At 38.5% G+C, this 19971-nt stretch overlaps 1 protein-coding gene across 2 annotated transcripts in view; it reads right to left on the reverse strand.

Moving 5' to 3' along the window:
• Positions 1 to 1310, reverse strand: part of LOC121946929 (metabotropic glutamate receptor 4-like) — a 236733-nt gene extending 235423 nt beyond the window's left edge. For both annotated transcript variants that reach the window (XM_042491761.2, XM_088081954.1), the window contains exon 1: positions 754 to 1310. The gene's annotated coding sequence lies outside the window, so the exon portion shown is untranslated. The remainder of the gene's footprint in view (positions 1 to 753) is intronic.
• Positions 1311 to 19971: the final 18661 nt, after the last annotated feature.

The raw sequence follows: 19971 nt of genomic DNA on the forward strand, positions 1-19971 counted from the left end.
GGGCGTCATGTCTCACTTGAAAATGATTAAATGCAAAGATGGATTGCCACCGATTCATGCAAACAACCCAGTAAAAGCACACATTTCAGCGCGTCTTTTGAGCTGCACCTTCATATCCACTGAAATCACATTAGTTTAAAATGACCGTCTGTCTTCATCAGTGCATTGGTTAGACCTAAAGACTCCCCGGATTTGCTTATATATGTGTGTGTGTGAGTGTGTGTGTGTGTGTGAGTGTGTGTGTGAGAGAGAGAGAGAGAGAGAGATGAACAACAGCAAGCCAAGTGAAGCGGAAAGCAGCGAGGGGCTTGCAGAGGGGGCTCCCATAGACACAGCTGATGAAGGGGTTCATTGTATTGTCAGGTCCCCCTCCCTCCATCAGAAACGTCAGCATCGCTCCTGCTCCTAAAGCCTTTCAGTTAAGGTGATTCATCTGTTGAGTCTAATAGGGACCACAGCCCTCCAAAAGCTTCCCAACAGACGCATACACACTGATATTTAGAGAAGAGGGTTTCTAAAGTCACTGTGCGCTCAATCAAAAATGCCACCAGAAGACAAAAAAATGCGCGCAACTGCTCACTCTTTTCTCATCGTGAGACGTTAAAACACATCAGCGTGCTTTCAAGACTCTTATTAGATAATCGGTTTTGTGCAGCATACTCTCACACATAGCTGCGTAACTCTCATCCAGCACCACTCCTAAACCCCGCTCATCCCAAATGTGACACTGTAAAACAGCGGAGACACTCTTACCTTTTAATCCTCCTGATAGAAGTGAGCCCAAAGTGGAGAAAATGAACTTCTGCGATCTCTGATGCCGTTTTTCTTCTTCTTTTTTTTCTTCCTGCGTCTTTGTTTGGCAGCGCCAGCTCCAGACGCCTCCTGTTTGAACGCCGCTTGCCAAACCCGCCACACGGATGATTTTTTTTTTGTAAAAGCTAAAGACACTTGTCGGGAGTGAAACGCCGGTGTGCAATAGTAAATGTTGTTGGGAATAAAGCGCCCTATGCAGATGCGGTGTTACTCCCAGACTCGAGCTTTGACCAAATCTCCTGTTTCTCGATCAACTCCTGCTGCTCAGACGCTGTCCAGTAGCGAGTGGTGCTGAATGAGACTCCAGGGGTTGCAGAGATTTTCTACTTTTTTCTCTCCCTCCTCCTCTTCTTCTTTTTCCTCTTTTTCGCCGCACAAATCTTCCCTCCCACCGCGCTAGATTGGAAACTGTCTCTCTACTTCTTCTTTTCTCTTTTTCCTTTTTTTAGTATAAGCGCTTCAATTTAGATCCTGACCAAAGGCGAGGTTTGTGTGGCACTGACACCGCTGCTAACGCATTCCACAGCAACAACAACAGAAAAGGGGGGACAGGAAGTGAATGCGTAATGCTTGAGAATTTGCATCCAAATCAGCTGCGTTTAAACAAATCAATGAATTAACCCTGAGCTTGTGGCAAGTGGATGATTAATTGGGGGGAGAGGAAAAAAAGACAAAAAGGAGGTTTTTAGTTTAGAAGATTTGGTTGTAAAAAGGTGGATTGTTGTTAAAGCGGCTGACAAGACATTTTAAGAGTTTTGTTATTTGTGTTACGCAGGAAGAAGGAAGAAGCTCAGGGCTGTAAAAGAGATGTTTGTGAAAGATGTTGCAGAGATCACAGCCTGCAGGTGTTCAGGTTTAGGTGTGTGTGTGCTGGGTTAGCACACCTTTTCTCAACGGTGGAGCTCCTGGTGTGTGCATTTAAGATGAATGACACAGGATGAGTGTGTGTCAGGGATGTTTGTTGCATGTGATCGTTTATGGACACGAGTGGAGGTCTGAGGATCCACTAAGTTAAACAAACCGTGCGTCAGGGAGGGCTCCTCTCCAGGATCAGCTCCTCTGAGTGCAGTGTGGTCCACATTCAAGCCACAGTATTGAATTTCATTCTTAAGGCGCCGACTAGCGCATCTTGACGTGCACTGCGGCCGCTCCTCTCCTCCATCGATCTGCCTGTGTTTAACGCTATGAAACTTCAACAAATGGGTACGATTTCTTGCATAAACATGGATAGGCAATGAGCAACTTATCAAGACATGGCCCAAAAGTTTAGTAAAGAATTATTTATGTATTTATTTATTTCGTATACATTTAAATATTGAATTATAACAATTCTGAATATATTTTTCCGGACATTTTTCCCTTTTTTAAAAATTCTCCCTTTTTCAGGTCTTTTGTCGTCACCTTGTACCCATTTCTTGCAATTTGTGAGACTTTTTTCTCCCATATTTTAGAAAGAAAACAATGTTCCCAGGTTTAAATGGTTAAACAGCTTGTACAAGGCGTCTGTATGCAGCACAAGAAAACTGACGCGGATCCCAGTTTTAAAGGGTTAATAGCGTTGAAATTGCACTTTTCGCGCACGCAGTTTAATCACACGCGCGCACGTCTCACTCCGGACGTTTATGTACTTCTCGCCGTCCAATGATTATCTCGGATCATCCCTCGGGTAATTTCGACTTGTTCATCGGAATCGCTTTTCTTTATATGTTGATCATTACCGCGCTGATTGCAGTTATTGATTCATCAGTCTAATCAGCTGCAGCGCGTGCTTCCAGTAATGAATGAACAGAGCAGACCCAGCTGCTTCCGGCCCGAGCTTTAATCTGGGCTCTGGGTTGGTCTGATGCCTCGCAGTGCAGTGTGTGGACATTTCTATACATTTTTTTTTCCTTTTACAAACACATGTCACACTTTAGACTTTTATTATTTTATAGACCAAGACGTTATTAACTGTAACCAGTGTTGGGGATTAACTATGTAAAAGTCAATTAGAAAATAAATGTAGCCCAATTTTAATCAGTTACAGTTACTGTGAAAAAAAAATACGTTGGCCTACTTAAATTACAGTAAATGAAGGTAGAATATAACATGCATACTGTTGCTTTGCATCTTTTTGGTGTGCAGGAATGCTCTCTTTTGGTGAAGTTTATTACTGCATATTTTTCAGCTTTAACTGCCCAAACATATTTAAGAAAAGTCATCAAAAAGTAATCCAATGTAATAATCTACATTACTTTGATGAATCATTAAAATAGTTACATTACTTATTACATTTTTAATGGAGTAACTAGTAATGTGTAACCTCTCCCTTTTGAAAAGTAACCTTCCCAGCACTGACTGTAACTAATGGCTGTAGTAAAGGTTAATAATTAATTGACTGATGCTTTATAGATCAGTTATAAGATAATTAAGAGTAACTTCCAGGTTGCCAGGTTGTTGAAAATCCCTCTTCAGTATGACACTTAAATTCATCATGAAGACCCCCGTAGTGAACTGTTGCAGGACATCTGGACCAAAATCCATTCGCTAACAGCCGTAATAAATGACTGTATAACTACCCTGTGTTACGCTACGAATTTATATTCCTTTTTTAAGATGACGAAGTGAGACAGTTGTGAGCCTTTATTTATGACTTTATTAGCAATTTTGTAACAACAGAGTTGATGATTTATCCAAAATAAGAGCAATACCCCTTTATTAGAGGCGTCCTAACATTTATAACTTCAGACTCTGTAGCTTATTGTTTTCAGTTCCATTCATTTGACTAATACATGTTCGCAAAGCTTTTGATCTGCAACACTTAAGGGGCGACACTTTAGGTGAAAACGTAGTTTTTAATGCACAGGTCAGTTTTGCTTCCATAACATGTCTTTATTCAGACAAGTGTCAAAAAATAAATTTACAATACACATTTAGGTGTTTGTTTAAGTTAAGATTTCTGTTTTGGAGATGTATTGTTAAAAAAAAAATCTAACTAATTGGATAATGCCTCATTTGCATATTGTAACATAACATTTCAGAAAACTTGTCATGCAAAAATAATTATCTTAATGTTAGTAATCCACTGGGGTAGTTTCATGGTGACATCTGTTAGTTTAAAAGTCTCACCCTATTTATCTGTAGCGTCTTCTTTAGATAGTAGAGAGAGCAAAGCTGTAAAGGTGGAGTATTTATGGTAAGATATGTTTTATTACATTTCCAAAGTATAACATTTACATTCTGTTTGAGTAAATGCTCTGTAGCATCACTGTGCCCTCATTTGTGAAAATATTTGGCAATAACATGGCTTTGCATGTTCATGTTGGAAAGAAGAAGGTTTGCATCTGTTAATACATACCTGGCTCCAAGTTTTTATTAATACATAATTTCTGCTGTTTATATTACAACTGGAGGAATTGTCCCTAACCTGGCAGCCCAAAAATTGTTTTTAGTAATGTCTCATAACTGATGTATCAAACATCAGTATATAACTTATTTATCATTAATAAAGCCATAAATTGCAGCTTATAAACCCTTCATAAAGGATGCTTATTGGAAAATGGTGCCATTATGCCATTGTCAGTTGTTATTAGGATACATTGTATTTATCCTAATGATATTTTTTAAACAAGACACGGGGGTGCACTGAATCTGTGTGGTGCAGATGCTTAGCAATTTGAAACAATCAGCAGGTATGAGAGATCAAGCAATTGCAGGTGTCTGACAGAGACTTTCTTTATTCTTACGTGCAGTGCATGTCAGTCTACAATTTCTGTAAACACTCCTAACACACTCTGTTCTCATTTCCATCCCAATTTTCATCTGAGCTGCAGGCCTTTATGGATTGCTTGTGCCTTATGTACAAGGTGAATTACATTTGGTTCTCATGCAGGATTTGATTTTCTCCTACTTTCCCAACAATGACTAATAAATTATGCAAAATACACCCTGTAAGCTATTTTGGAAAAGGTACTTAGATAGTAAAAGAAGAGACAGTTTGCTTGTCGACATGTGCAGTCCATTCCAACAAAGCCATTAAGGCACAAACATCTCATCATCTGGAACATCTAGTTACGGTCGTATGAACTGGCATTCCTGTGGAAAAACACTGTGATAAACAACTTTGGATAGCCTTGTAGGTTTTTTTCATCCCTTTTTAGTGCAAAATTCATGAGAAACTGTCAAATATGAAAAGGTTGTCAGCAGTTATTTTTCTAAAACATTGAAATAGCTTGTCCTGTGCTGCTCAAAAGGTAACACTGTTATGCTATGACTATGTATGCTATGATATCATTATTTAATTTTCATATTTCTGTCAGTCGGACTAAAGCACCTATTTAAATTCACAGAGAAAAAATCACACCGCTTAATTACAAAACAACGAAGGAATTAATTCCCATATTCTTAATTATATAGGGTGTTATATATCTGAGTCTCAGTATCTATATTTTTTCTCACCTCTTGACTGGAACAATTACAAGCTTAATTTATTTTCTCCCGAGAGCATTCTCACTTTGAAAAATAATGAATAACACAACCAGAAATTCAGACTGGAAGGCATTATTGTGTTTATTAGAGCAAAGTTTTATGAATTTCAAAAACACAAAATGCAAAACTGCTCTTAACGGTCCACAGTCTTAATTATTGAATTTGATAAGGGCCAGGCCAGGATTAATAAGTAATATGGGTTGTAATAAAAGTCTACCTATTTTCACCTTGGACAGTCACATGAGCTTGGGGGTGGTCTATGAATTATTCTGCTCTACCGCTAACCATGATCCATCCAAATTGGGGTGGGCAGCAGTATTTCATTAGCTCTCCTCTGCTACTGCAGTGACAGACTCAGGATCCGGAGAGTGATTCGCTCTCGGTAAATGCAGAGTCACACTCATGCTTAAAAGCCAAATAAGAAATAAATCAAAATGAGTTGTGCTGTGGTATGTCTTTGGAATAAAACAGGTAATTGCCGGGTGAGGTGTAATGTTGCTCACCAAGGCTTGGAAGATGATATGCTGTTGTTTGTTGTTGTTCAGTATTCCTGCTCATATTTATGGTTATGTAGCTCCTGCTGGGTGGTGATACAGTGCAGGCTGCAGGAGCCAGGCTAACAAGGCTGCAACTCAGCACATCCCTGAAAATATGTCTTGGACAAAGGATTTTTACAACCAAGTCACCAGAATCAATACTGGCATTGTGTGTTTCTGCAAATCACAGATATCTTACATGTGTATGTTTCATATGTTGACACTTAATATTTCTTTATATTTCAATTTTAAGTTTTTTGTTTGATGTTGGCACTGTTGGCAATGGTTAACATGTGGTTAGGTTTTGGCACAAAAACCAATTTGGTCACTACAGAGAAGACTGGAAATGTTCCAAACTCTCATTTAAAAATACACTCTTTGTCTCTAAAACATGGCTGGAAATGTGATAACCTCTTGTGAAAAAACAGTCACGTTTGTCAAATATGGCTTGAAATGTCTTGACTTCTTGAAAATACCTGGTTTGTTGGAACAAATACAGCTGAAAATGTCCTGACCACCATTTAAAAAATACCCAATAAGGTCACCCCAAAGATGGCTGGAAATGTCCCAACTATGTGTAACAAAAAAAAAAAGATTTTGTTGCTACAAACATGGTTGGAAATATCTTAAACTCTCATTAGAAAAATGACCTCTTTTTTCCATAAACATGGCTGGAAATATCCTGACCTTAATTTAAAAACGCCCAGTTCTGTAACTACAGTTACAGCTGGAATTGTACCGACCTCTCGTTAAAAAATGCCCCCCCCGATGACAAACTCAGCTCATATACAGCAAATATAACAAGTGATTCATGGAGCTCAGAATAAACAAGACAGAATAACAGATTTGTGAGGTTCTTCATATTTTCAAAGCACAGGTCAAAGATTTAGATGTTTTCACTGAGATGAAAACACGGACACATTGTGTTCTTTATGATTAATAAATCAAAAGGAGCCACTCATCACATTTTAATGTTTCATCGTGACTTTGGGCTTTCATTATACATGCGACTGTGACTGTCAGACCTCATCATTGTGGACAGATTATGATCCAGTTGCCCTGAATAAAAGCATATACTGTTTAAATTTTTAAAAAAAGAACAGTTTCCTATCACGCTGAAGTAGGTGAGAAAAATTTTGCATCTTTCTTTAACACATTCTGCATTAACATATCTATATCTTCTCTATACTATCTTTAAATGTGTGCTCACACATACCTTCTTTGCATAGAAGAGTGAAAGTGACACATTTAAGACTGGGAAAAAAAACACCTTAAATCCAATAATTCACTTTGTAAATAAAGCAGGCAGTTAGGCGACACTGTGCGAACAGCAGATGAACGCATCCATCTGCGATTGAACTTTATTGTAATCACAGAAGGATCAGAAATGTGTTACAGGTTACCTAACCCAAACATAAACAAGAAATGACATGCCACAGACATGAAATGTTGGAAAAGTTATCTGTTGTCTCTCACACACACACACGCAGATTTTCCATAATTTGGGGAGAGTTGGTAGAGGTTACATTAGGAGCAGGTTGGGACAAATGGTTTGAGCTGCGGGACCGGGCAGCAGAGTTCTGGGCGTCAGGCCATGGATCTGTCTGGCCCACTGTCCTGCCTGGCAACACTGCACCTCTCCACAGATGTAAATGTAACTGCAGGTGGCCTTCACAGTATTAGGCATTGCTTAACAGTACAGTAACCTCTCCGGTCTCATGAATGTGGACCTTTATTGCTGTTGATGTGAGTGTCTAAGTTTTATTCTACCACAGTGCTTTTAAAAATGTTTATTGTCTCAGCATGTTGACATTTTTCTTTCCTATTATCTCTTTTTTGTGCAATACCTATTGACAAAATCCAGCAGAGTAACAAGCTGCAAGCTGCAAAAGCCATTCAGCCTCTACAAATAATGCATAGTCTCACCATCACAACTGATTTCTACCAAGAGCTGCATTAGAGATGTTTGTCCAACCTTTGCAACCGGCAGCAAAATCACACTTAAGGCCGCTTTGCAGTGGGCAGTCCTGAATGAAAGTTGACAATGGTGACATGAACGTGGTGAAATCTTTGGTCGTCAGTGTCACATAGTTCAGACTGCGACGGTATTAGTGGTGTAGAACAACGTTCATTGTTGGTGTTTTGCCAACAATACTCTGAGAAAGATGGTGGGCTCCGACTATCAGCCGCATCTACTCTTCTTGTTTGGGCTTTTCTCATTTCTCTTTTGTGCTTCTCATCGTCTCGTCCTGCCTGTGACCCGGGAATCGATCTCAGTGTGCCATCCTGAAGAATGTCTCAATTCCTAAAGAAGAGCGGAGGCTTGTCAGAGTAGCCATGAGTGAGGATGCACAGGTGTATCCTTTGTGGGAGTCTTTTCTGCACCCGTGACGTACAAAAGAGGCGTGACACAGAGCTGATGAGGCAGCTGTACTTCACACAAACTGACATCACTTTTAAACGGCAGCTCCAAAGCATTGTTGTCTTATTGTGTTTAATGCTTGTTGCCTCAACTGCTCTCTCCTTGTGTCTTCCTTGGTGGTGGTGCACAAGTCGGCCAGGGGCGTTTCTAGAATTTGAGGACATTGCAAGCTTAGCCTGGAACTCAGTAGGGGGTGTCCGTTGGGATCCCTCCCAGGGCTTTTTTTTGATGCCGGGGAACATTTTGATGCTTTTTTAATGCACTCTGGCACATTGTTTACCTTTAAAAACATTTTTTTCTTTCTAATAATAATAATAGATAGGCCTCATAGCTCATTTTTAAGTACTAATGAAACGCTTTACATGAAATGCAAAAATAAAACAAATACAAAATAGAGAATACAAAATACTGAAAGACACATACAAGAACAGAGGACAAAAACAATGTAGAGAACATGGTAGTTCAGATTTGTGGAGGCAGTGGGAGAGCAGTGTTGATGGCTTTTTTTTGGAAAAAGAGGGATTTTGAGTTTATTTTTAAATGAGCAGAGTGAGTCTGAGTTGCGGATGTTTGGAGGGAGGGACTTCCAGATGGTCAGGGCAGCAATGGCAAAGGCTCTGTCCCTCAAGGTGCGGTGCTTAGTCCTGGTGATGAGGAGAGAAGAAGGTTTGCATCAGATGATCTGAGGTGGCGACTGGGGGAGCGATGTCGGAGAAGGTTAACGAGAGCTTTGTAGATGATGAGGAGGATCTTGAAGTGAATTCTGTGCTGTATTGGGAGCCAGATTAATTAGTATGAAATGTGCGGAGAAAAATATCAGTGGTTGTAAGTAATTAATATTACATACAGAATGCTTTACAAATGCTATCGATAAAAATATATTGACTAGAGCTGAAAAAATAGTTGAATGCGTTTACTGCTATGTTAACAGTGGTAAAATGTAACTAAGTACATTTATTCAAGTACACATAAGAACCGAACAACAGATTATTAGATCTGCAACTTTTTGTTGTTTTAAGGCCTGTTCTTATTTTTAAAATGTGTATATAGCCTTTATATTTGCATCTGGGCCTTTTTGTAAAATATCTGGGGCCAAAGCCTCGGATGCCCAGGCCTAACAATGCCACTGTTGTTGACCCATAGCCAATCCTGCAGGTCGGGCTGTTCTGGTGGTGCAGGTAAGATTGTTAGAAAGTATTGCAGGTTTCGGGCGAGCAGGTCATAAAGTGTAAAAAGCAGCATTCTTAAGTAAGTTATTAATAAGTCAAAGAAACATTATGCAAAAGTCCTCTGTCTCGGTCTGGCACTTCACCATTACTGCACACCGCCTGACAGTTACCATAGCTGGTGTCCAAAAAGTGCCGGCAGATCAAGATTGTTGTGAGCAGTTTTATGAACTATTTTTCCCAGATCGGATTGTAATATTTACTGGAAATGATACAATATAGCCAACAGCAGGTGGACTGTTATTAGCAATGGTCTTTACACAAAACTTTTAGCTTTTATTTGCAAGTTTGCAGTTTGTTTCGGGTCATTTATTAACGCATATGTTTATAGGTCGGGCATGGTGGATTGACTCTCATATCAGTTGGTGTTGGTTTTAAAAGACCCTGACCCATGCATCACTACTTCCCTGCCTCCTTCCTCACATCTCAGGTGGGAGGGACTAAGTTACAAGGAGAGGAGGCGACGGAAGTAACTAAGGATGTGCAAACTGCGAAATGGGAAAAGCCTCATGTGGCTTGCAGTAATGTACCACACAGAGCCAACACCGCCACCTGCTGGTGAGAGCAATAAATGTGTGACTGAAACTGCTTTGGTATATAGTTCATTAACTACAGCAAAGTATTTAAGGTCCAGTGTGTAGAATTTAGCGGGATATATTGGCATAAATGGAGTATAATATAATAAGAGTGTTTTCTTTAGTAATTTAATCAACTGAAAATAATAATTGTTGTGTTGTTGTTGCCTTAAAATGAACTGTTCATATCTGCATAGGGAGCAGGTCCTTGTCTACTGAGATTGCTATGTTCACCACCATGTTTCTACAGTTGCCCAGATTGGACAAACCAAACACTGGCTCCAAATAGGGACATTCGAATTTTCGCATCAGCAGTGGCGCGTTCAGATTTCTTTTACGTTGGTGACCCAAGTATAGGACTGACATATGTAGGGGTGGCATGAAGTATGAGCGCTGCAGCGGAGCACACACATTGGCATAGCTTTAATTTACCATTTTTTTCTCCATTACCCATACCTACAGTACTTTAATTACTAACATTGCAGTGTCTTACATCCCTGTTCATAGTTTAGTTTAACACAGATTGCGCCCATAAACAAGAATTCAGTTTACTCATCATCAAACAGTTAAAACTGACTGAGCAGATAGCTAATCAAATGGCAAATAAGGTGGTCAATCAGATTTCAGGAGTGACATTAGGTGCCTCAGGCCACTCCTTAGCCACGCCCCTGCGCATTAGCCAACAATATTAGAAGCCCATCTGCAACAAGCAGCATTAGAAAAACACTGATTTGTAAGATGAAATTGCTTTATTCAGTGTTTCTTCTGGTTTAAATACTTGGGTCCGTTTGTTTTGGAAAGGAAGAGACTTCTGCAGATAATTCAGCTCACTGTTAAAACCTCCTGAGCAATGAACACTAAGGGAATTCTAGCAGGATGAAATCTACAATCCTCACCGCTATGCACCACTAAATAGCCCTAAATCTTATACACTGAATCTTTAAATATTGAAATACAATACAAAAAAAAATAATAAATTAAAAGAATTGTACAGGTATAAAGAAAAAAATGTTTATTGCAAATCCCACATCAATCTTAGATCCCAGTGAAACGGGGAGACAGTTGATTTTATTGCTTCATTGACCAAAAACAGGCTGCATCAAAATCCTGTTAGTGTCAGAAATGAAGCACCAAAGTCCCTACATGTGATTATTGAATGCTGCCTGCATTGAGAAACTAACCAATCAGGATATGACATGGAATGATGTAGAGTACATTGGTGAGGAGAAAAAAAACCCAAACATATTACCTTTTTAGGTTTTTCAATGTGTGGAAGTGTCAGCTCTAAGTTCATTACTTTTTCATTGTTTCGCTACATTTTTTTTAACACACGGGCCAATGGATGACGCAAGTTGATGATATGTTTCTGTTGCATCTGTTTCTGTCTAATCACCATTCTCCCGACATTTATCACACCATCTGACATGCCTCAACGCTGGTGTCATATAGTCTGACGCAGATTGCGGTCGAGACCCATCTGACAAAATGTAACATGCAATGAGCACAGTCTGTGTCTTCCTGCAAGATTCGCTTTTATTTATTTTTCTAAAATGTGTCCCCTTTTTGGATTTTCTGTCTATGAGTCAGCTTTTACTGTCACCAGGCATGATTATTTAAATGTAACTTTTTGCCTTTAGTGACGGTATTATTTTAAACGTCACCATCAGTGCTAGTTCTATTGTTTTATGATTCAACATAGGTTTATATATGCTTTATTTATCATGGCGCATGAAGCTTAATTTGTAGTTCACGTCTCTCACTCAGCTTGCAGTAACGAATGTTAAGTCAAATATCTTTCTGTTGCCATTCATCACAAGTACAGTATGTCTCAAAGGATTTCAGAGGGATCCAGCCCACCAATTAATCATTCAACAGCATTGTGTAAAACAGTAATGCAGCAAAATAAAACATGACCAGTACAAAGCAGAACACACAAAAACATGAAGAAAAGACATGATACGTGAGGAAATTGGGAATAATTCCCATGATGCACCATGTTCATTGTGTTCAAGCTTTTACATGCACAGTGTAAGACAAATGCACACCATTTACCTGCTAAACTGTGCTGCATGCTGGAGGCGGCTTCAGCAGCGAGACATATTTCACTTTGGACAAATGGCCAATATCTAACACAGTGTAAATAGTATTGAGGTGATTCATAACATTGTTTTATAGATAAAAATATACTTACAGAGAGATTACAAAACTCTTCCACTGGACTGCTGTAATAGTGTGGGAACTGTTTCGGGTCACCATGTTTATCTGAGTGGTTTTCACTTTAAACCAGAGGTGCCCAAATTCCTTCCTATGAAGAGCCAAAAATTAATCTGAATGGAGTGCTGCAGGCCAAAAATAAATGCTGATGTCATATAAAACTACATTACATTAAAATGTATTTCATCAAAAATAAGTTTCTAAATCTAAAATGAAATTTTAAAATAATAAAAAAAAAAGCATACTACTCTTTAATCTGCTTAACATTAATTTGATTAATTTGCTGAGATGATTGTTAAATATTTTGACACAGTTTAAAGTTTTAACACATTTTGTGACTAATAACTGAAAGTTAAAAGATTGCCAAATTAATTTATTAGTTGATAAACATTAAAATTAAAACCCTGTATTTAAAAAAAATCAATTTATTGTTTGAATCCTTTCTAAAGCAAAAACGCCAAACATTTTTTTTATTCCAACTTAAATGTGAGCATATTCTGCTTTTTTTCTGTCTGAGTTTTGTAGTGTTGAATCTGAAACTGAATATGTCACCTTTGGGGTCTGGTAGATTGTCATGGGTATTTGTCACATTTTTGTAGGTGAGGTGAAAGGTTGGTGACGCCATCCCAATGTCAGGGGTAACTGTATGAGCGCAGTGACACTGATTATCTAGGTAGTGGAATACAAACAGGGACTCATATGTACCAACATGTTTGCATGGCAGTTTAGGGCAGATTACAGCACACAGAGAGGTAGTGCAATTCTGCTCAATACGCCATCACTCCAGTTTATTTTTACACAGCAGATAGTGGTTTGCTGCTGTATTAATGCTCTGAATGCTGCATACAGCTCCTTAAATTCTGATATAATGTAGACGAATGATGAGCAATAATGACCAAACTGACATGGGTGCTCTCTTTAAGTGACCAAATAGCTGAGGCTAAAGTGCAGAGGATATTGGGCATTAACATGGAGAGGCTGTTTCTCTCTAAACTACTTATTTGGGTAATTTGGGTATCTGAGTTGTAAGTTTAAAATGTGCTATGCTCCTTGCTCACACATCCACCTTTTCGCTTATCCAGAGAGGCACACTCTGAGCATTTTAATGCATTTTAATGTATTAATACAGCCACTTGGCCTCGAGAAAGTAAGTAATGATAAACCTTGGCTGAAATTATGAACTGCTTGCATTCAGGTCAGGCTTGTGAATCAGCCAAAAGTTAGCAAGGGTCCTAGTAAAACATTGATGAGCAACCTGGTAACCAAATAAGTGAATTCAGTCGCAGTGCATATGTTTTACTCAAGGTTTTTACAGAGTTAACAGCTGACTAAGGATGAAGTTATTATTTGGGTTTATCTTTCACTTTGTTTTTTTTAAATTTTTAAAAGAACAACTCAGCATTTTGGAAAATATACCTCTTTACTTTGTGGCAAAGGGTTAGATGAGAAGACTGATACCACTCTCATATCTTAAATGCAAAGCTACATCCAGCAATCATTTATCTTAGCTTAGTTTAGTTTAGCTTGTCTTAGGTGAATTTATCTTAACTTATCATATTTCATCTTATCTCAAATAAAGCTTAGCTGAGTTTATCTTATCATAGCTTCGTAGAGTTGTCTGTTTTTCACTTAGCTTAATTTAGTTTACCTTAGCTGAGTTGAGTTTTTCTGATCTTATCTTTTGTGTTGTTGTTGTTGAACTTCAAATAACTTGAAAGAGCATCTGCATCACACCAGCCAACATGAAAATGTGCACAATAATTACAAAGTGAATTCAGATTTTCTCCCCAATAGTGGGGCAGGATGCCAATGTACAAGATTTTCATTTTTGTGCTAAAATGGCTGCAAAAGTGGCTGCCTTAATAATTTAGTTCTTCCAATAGTGTGTTGGTTTATGCATCCTTATCCAGCACATGCTAAACTTATATCCAAATATTGTTTTTGTTTTACAGTAAATTGACTTTGGTCTTAAAGGGGGCATCTTCACCCATCTTAGCCTACACATTGCATTCTTTAAAACAGTGAGCCTACAGACTCCTGATTTTATTTGAAAATAAATTCTCACTTCTGCCCTTAGAGATGTGTTTTTCTCCTTCATCTTCTTTATCCAGTGCCACAGTTTATCTAGGATGAGAATTTTGCCCACCATACATTGTGTGAATGTAATCCAATTCAGAGAAATGTTTGCGGCTGCAGCCAAGAGTCATTGTTATACACTGAGACACTCTATCTGGAAAAAGCCACTGAACCGCCTTTACAATCACAGCGTGCAGGATAAGTCATGTTTGGTTTTAATCCTCAGAAGCAGCTGCAGTCAGAACACAACTACAGTGCATTTTATAGCAGATGAACCTGTGTCGTGTGGGAAAGAGGGCTGCCTAAGATGAACCCAAGAAAATATTTACAAATGAAAATGATGTTTATTCAACAGGATCATCAATAGCCAGCTACAGAAAAAAGCCTTTGAGGTTATATTAGCAAAATATACACAGATTTGGCTACAGTCAGGATGCAAATGTATGTGCTGTTGCATGCAGGATCCTATAATTGTGCAAAGATGTATCCTCGTGGTCACAAAGAAAATTCAAATAGAGTTATGGCTTGGTCTGAACATGCAAAAAAAAGTACACTGAGGATCCCAGCTTATCTTAATTGCTTTTGCTTGTGATATTCCTCACCAGTCCATCAAAACTAAACTACATTCACAGTTACGTTGTTGAGGATAACTCAGTTTGTGCCACAGCTGCTTCTATGCGGATTAAAAAACAGCTCAAATGTGTTTGGTATTCACCAGATAAATCTGCAAACTGTGTGACACAGAAGAGGTTAAACCTGCAAGATATTTACTTGTGAAAATATTTATTCATCTTAAATTCATAATAGCCAAAAGCAACAGAAAAAACCCTCTGATCTGTGGCTTTTACCGGTCCCCCAAAGGATAAAAAGAAATCTAACTGGCTACCACCTGAACGTATTGCAGGGAAGAGTCCATTTGTGTATCCTTTAAATGTTGCAAAATGACAAAAATGAAAAATGTATGAAATGATGGAAAACCCTAAAAACTTATCTTCATTCATAAATCTGCTAGTGTCTCATCAAGTCATTTTTCATGTGATATCTTATATATGTCCAATTAAGAGAACATCAAAATAACACATAAAACAAAGACAAAAGTACCTCTACATACTTTGAAAGTTGTTAAGCACTGTGCCATTAAATATGAGTAAGGGCATTGTTTTAAATTTTGGTGTATTTCATTGATTTGCACTACAAATGCATAATACCATCATGTCCTTCCTTTTATTTTGTGATAAAATATCAAACAGTGAATTGCTTCATTAGTCTCTCTCAGATCACCATATGCCTTGATATTTTGATATATTATTTATGATGTGTGTGTTTTGTTTTAGGCGAGTATGTGTGTTTTCAAACTCTAATTAGCCAGCTGGTCTTTTGTCAAGTATAAATGGAAGCTGGGATACATTTTTATGTTCACCAGCTTTTGTTTTGCAATAAGCATTAATGGTTAAAAATAAAAAAAGCTTCAATACCAGCTTCATTAAAGGGCGTGCTCTAATCCAATATTAACTGTGAAACTTCAAGTAATTATTTATCCAAGAACGATTCAAAACATGCATTCATGAAATGTTTTTCACTGCTGTAACCAGACTGTCCATTATCCCTTTTCCTCTTTCTGCACTGTACACAGCCCCTCGCTGCTCACAATACAACAGTGCTTGAAAAGGAAAATCAAAAACTGGTTTTCACTGAGTTGGTCGCTCAGTTAGTGGATGATACCACTCTTTTCTCAAATGGGTCAATTCCCCTTGATTTGGGTTTTGAGTGTTTGTCTAAATTGCAGTTAATTACTTGCATTAAAAGACTACTTGGCATATCCATAACATATACCCTCAGACTAAATGTCATATATCTAGTAATTACAAATAGACTCTTAATTTTAGCATAGTGAGAGCAAACTCATTTAAGTTCAACACTGAGAGTGGAAACAGTCAGCTTTGCCCTGTCTAAGACAGTTTACCCTAATATCAAAAAGATTTACTTTTGATTTTGTGTTGAACTGTCCCTTTAAAGTAATAGTCCGTCTCAAACCCCTCCTTAAAAAGCACGACTTGTTCTTGTATGGCTAAAAAAAACAAGATACAATGTGTGTGTTTTGTAGAGAAGGACAGGCTAGCTGTTTCCCTCTGTTTTCAGTCTTTATGTTAAAGCTAAGTTAAGTAGCCTCTATCTTTGTGCCCTCCGCCATCGAGCGAGAGATGTAAACATTGATGACGTCCTCCTCTGCTAAGCTGCTAATGTTAGCTAGCTAGGTGGTGCTAGGTGAGCTAGCTGTAGATGCACGTTTCCTTCGGTGACTGATATCTCCAACACTCAGCAACTCACACTAACAATCTAAATTGATAAAAAACACTACAGGTAAGAGAAAAACGGGGTATTTTTTTATTTTGGGTGGAACTTACCTTTTAAAGTGTAAATGCTCTGCTAAAAAAAGTCATTTCTGGGCTCATGAATGTACATAATCACATCATTAAAATAAACAAATAGCATGTCCAGTTGGCCAAATGTTACAATAGCAGAGAAATATGCAATTTAGATCAAGTTATCATGCTCTATTTTGCCTATCATTAAATATCACTTCTGTGTTAAATGTTTATTTGTTGTTTTTTACTCGCTACATGTTTTTCTGTGAGGAAAAACAGACTGCAGCTATATTTGTTTTGTTGTTTTAATGAAAGTCATTACAAAGTCCATCTTATTCCAGACCATCTGGAAGGCGAAAACAAACACTGCATTTCTCTAATGAATACCTCAAAGAGAGAAGTTTTAACTTTGAAACTGAATGTAACCTTTAGAATAAAAGTCGGCTGAAAATGTCACATCCATGTTTTGCTTCCCTTTGTGGCTCGTATAGTGAAACAAGCCACACATGCTGGGAATTGAAAGAGTTAGTTAGTTTTCTTCTTGAATGGAGATAAATAAGAGTAAACAATGGCTGGACGGTTGTTCTCGTTGACCAAATCCTCCTCCAATTACTTCCATGTCTCTCCTTTCCTCCATTCTCATTTGTTACATCCTTTGTGACCTTTCTATCGGATGTGGCAGCAGTCAAACGTCAATGTGGGAGCATATCATTGATAGAGGGATGGAGGTCATTACCAGCAGTTGTCTTGGGGAGCGCTGTAATCCCCCAGAAAGCGAAGGCCAGGGCCCGGCAGCTGGAGTTGGCTTAATTACTGACCGGGCCTAATTGGCTCCTTGTATGGGCTGTGATGAGAGCAGGATGTGACACTTAAGGCTAGACTTCCGCTGCCGCCTGCCCTTTGTGTCAGTCCCATTAACCTTTCCCTTCCACCTTCTACTCTGCCTTTTTATGTTCAATTAAAGGCACTATTTAAATGAGCTGGAGTAAGAAGACGAAGAGCTTTGTCACGGGCCATGTAAACGGAAATAATTGCATCCTAAATTACTATTACAGGCAGAATTGGCATGTGAGAGGGACAAATCCTCTGTGCTGATGATTGTGTTTAGTGGAATTGCTGCACATAATCCATGTATGTTTGAAATGTGTGTGTATGTGTGTGTGAGATTCTACCACTTTCATGGATTAATTAGTTGCTGTGTGTCAGCAAAATTGAGAAAACTTCCAATGATAATATTCAAAGTGAACAATACTTCAAAAGGAAGCTAAAATCTGCAGAGTAAAGCCTCTTGATGTTCGCCCTTTGGGATATTGTGAGCTTTGGTGTGTATTGTCAGTGCCGTGTAATTAATCATACCACATAACTGCATTCACAGGGTCCCCTTTGGTTAATTGGACTGCAGCTGCAGAATGGACTGAGCGATGATTTATTCAGCAGGCAGGTAGAGCACCGCCCTGCCCCCTCATCTCCACCAGGTACCAAGGATAGATGACTCACTCCTGCACCCAGCTACTCCCTGTGCTCCTCCATCCCTCAGGCCAATCGACTCCGTGGGGGCACATTTACAAGACAGGCTGCACGGTGCCAAAATGAGAGGAGGAAAGGTACAGTGGAATCAATAACCACCCCTTTTTTCTCCGTATTCAAGACTTATACTGGTAAGAGCAGGAGAACAGGTAGCAATATTGACCATCTGTAGAAAGTTTAACAAGTCGAACTTCCTCACAGTGGCTGTTGGCAAACGAAAACAAACACCAGAGCCAACCAAAGGTGAAGCCTCCTTAGACATTTGCAGCCCTCCACATTTCCTGGGTCTTTGTTTCATTTACTGGCTGTGCTGTGAGGCAGGCCGGTGGTAAATATATCATTACAGTCTTGTTGGCAAGCAGAGACTCTGGGCCCTGCTTTGCTACACTATTTTATCTTAGGTTAGGATTATTTGATCCCACAGAAACAAATAAGTCTGTCACAGGTGGAGTAACCAACTGTGACAAGTCTTAATTGACTCTTTAAGTAAATGTAAAGCAATAGACGATAGCACTTGACATTAAGGTTAAAACACTCAATCTCATACTACGAGGGTTTAAAGGTGTTGTGTTCCCTTTTAGGTTAAAATAAACAGTGTAACTGTTTGTTTACAATCACGTGCAGAACGAAATTAAGATGAAGGACAGGAAGTGATAAATATAGATATACTGAGTGCCCTGGGAATGAGTGCTTAACCCTTTGAAACCTGAGCAAATTGTCTTGACTTTTTTTTTCCGAAAACGTGGGAAGAAGGCAATGATCTCAAAAAAAGAAATCCCCCAAACATTAGCGAGAAATTATTAAAAAGTACAAGAAAATTAATTAAAACAACAACAAGCAAACAAGGAACAAACCTGTAAAAAGTGCGTTTAAAAACTATAATAATTCTGTCACACAATCTTGAATATGCAATCATGATCATTTTGAATATGTTTTTTCCATTTTTTCCATAGACATTTTTTCCTAGCTTTTTAAAAATAATTTTCTACATCTACTTATATTTTGCAGTGTGTGAAACCAAGTCTCTTGTGGTCTTTTTCCCATTTTTTCAAAAGAAATCGCGTTGCATGATTTTCTCAGGTTTCAAAGGTTTAAGAAGTTATGAAAGGAATCTTGAGAGCAGCACAAGGAAAGTGATGCCGCTCCAGGTTTTAATGGGTTAAACCCAGAAAAGAGTTCACAACTACAGGTTCCCTCATCTTGAAGTCAATGTTTTTTTGGATGGGTTATTGGTTTGATGCCTGAAAAAGGTCTGTGGTTAACGTAAGCGTTATATTCACATTTTGTTCTACGACATAAAATATGTCAGTAACTTTCCCACTCTTGAAGAAGCTTTTATGTGTCTTAAAAACAAGTGGCTGAATGAGACTACAGAACATCATCACACTGAAAACTGGGGATGTTAAGTCATTCGACTGTGGTGTAGTTTGTTTATTGCTTAACGTTAGCTTTTCACCTCTGGTGATTACATTTATGCTTCAAAAATCATAAAAATGGTGTTTATTTGCGAAGATTACATTGCTGAACAAAACATCATAAGCTTCTCTGTGAGCTTATTTTCTGCAAAAATCCAAAATCTAGTAATCTGCAGGTAGCAGGTATCTCACATTGGATGCGATCCATACAAAACAATGAAAGGGTATTTTTCCCACATTTTGACCGACCTCCATATGTTACTAATGATACATTGCGAGGTGATGAAAACGCATGTTACACAAGTCTCGTGGACAATAACGATATTATGTGTGG

This window comes from Plectropomus leopardus, chromosome 9 (genome assembly GCF_026936395.1).
Source record: "Plectropomus leopardus strain MGB_pleo_1.0 chromosome 9, ASM2693639v1, whole genome shotgun sequence".
Classification (NCBI taxonomy): Eukaryota; Metazoa; Chordata; class Actinopteri; order Perciformes; family Serranidae; genus Plectropomus; species Plectropomus leopardus.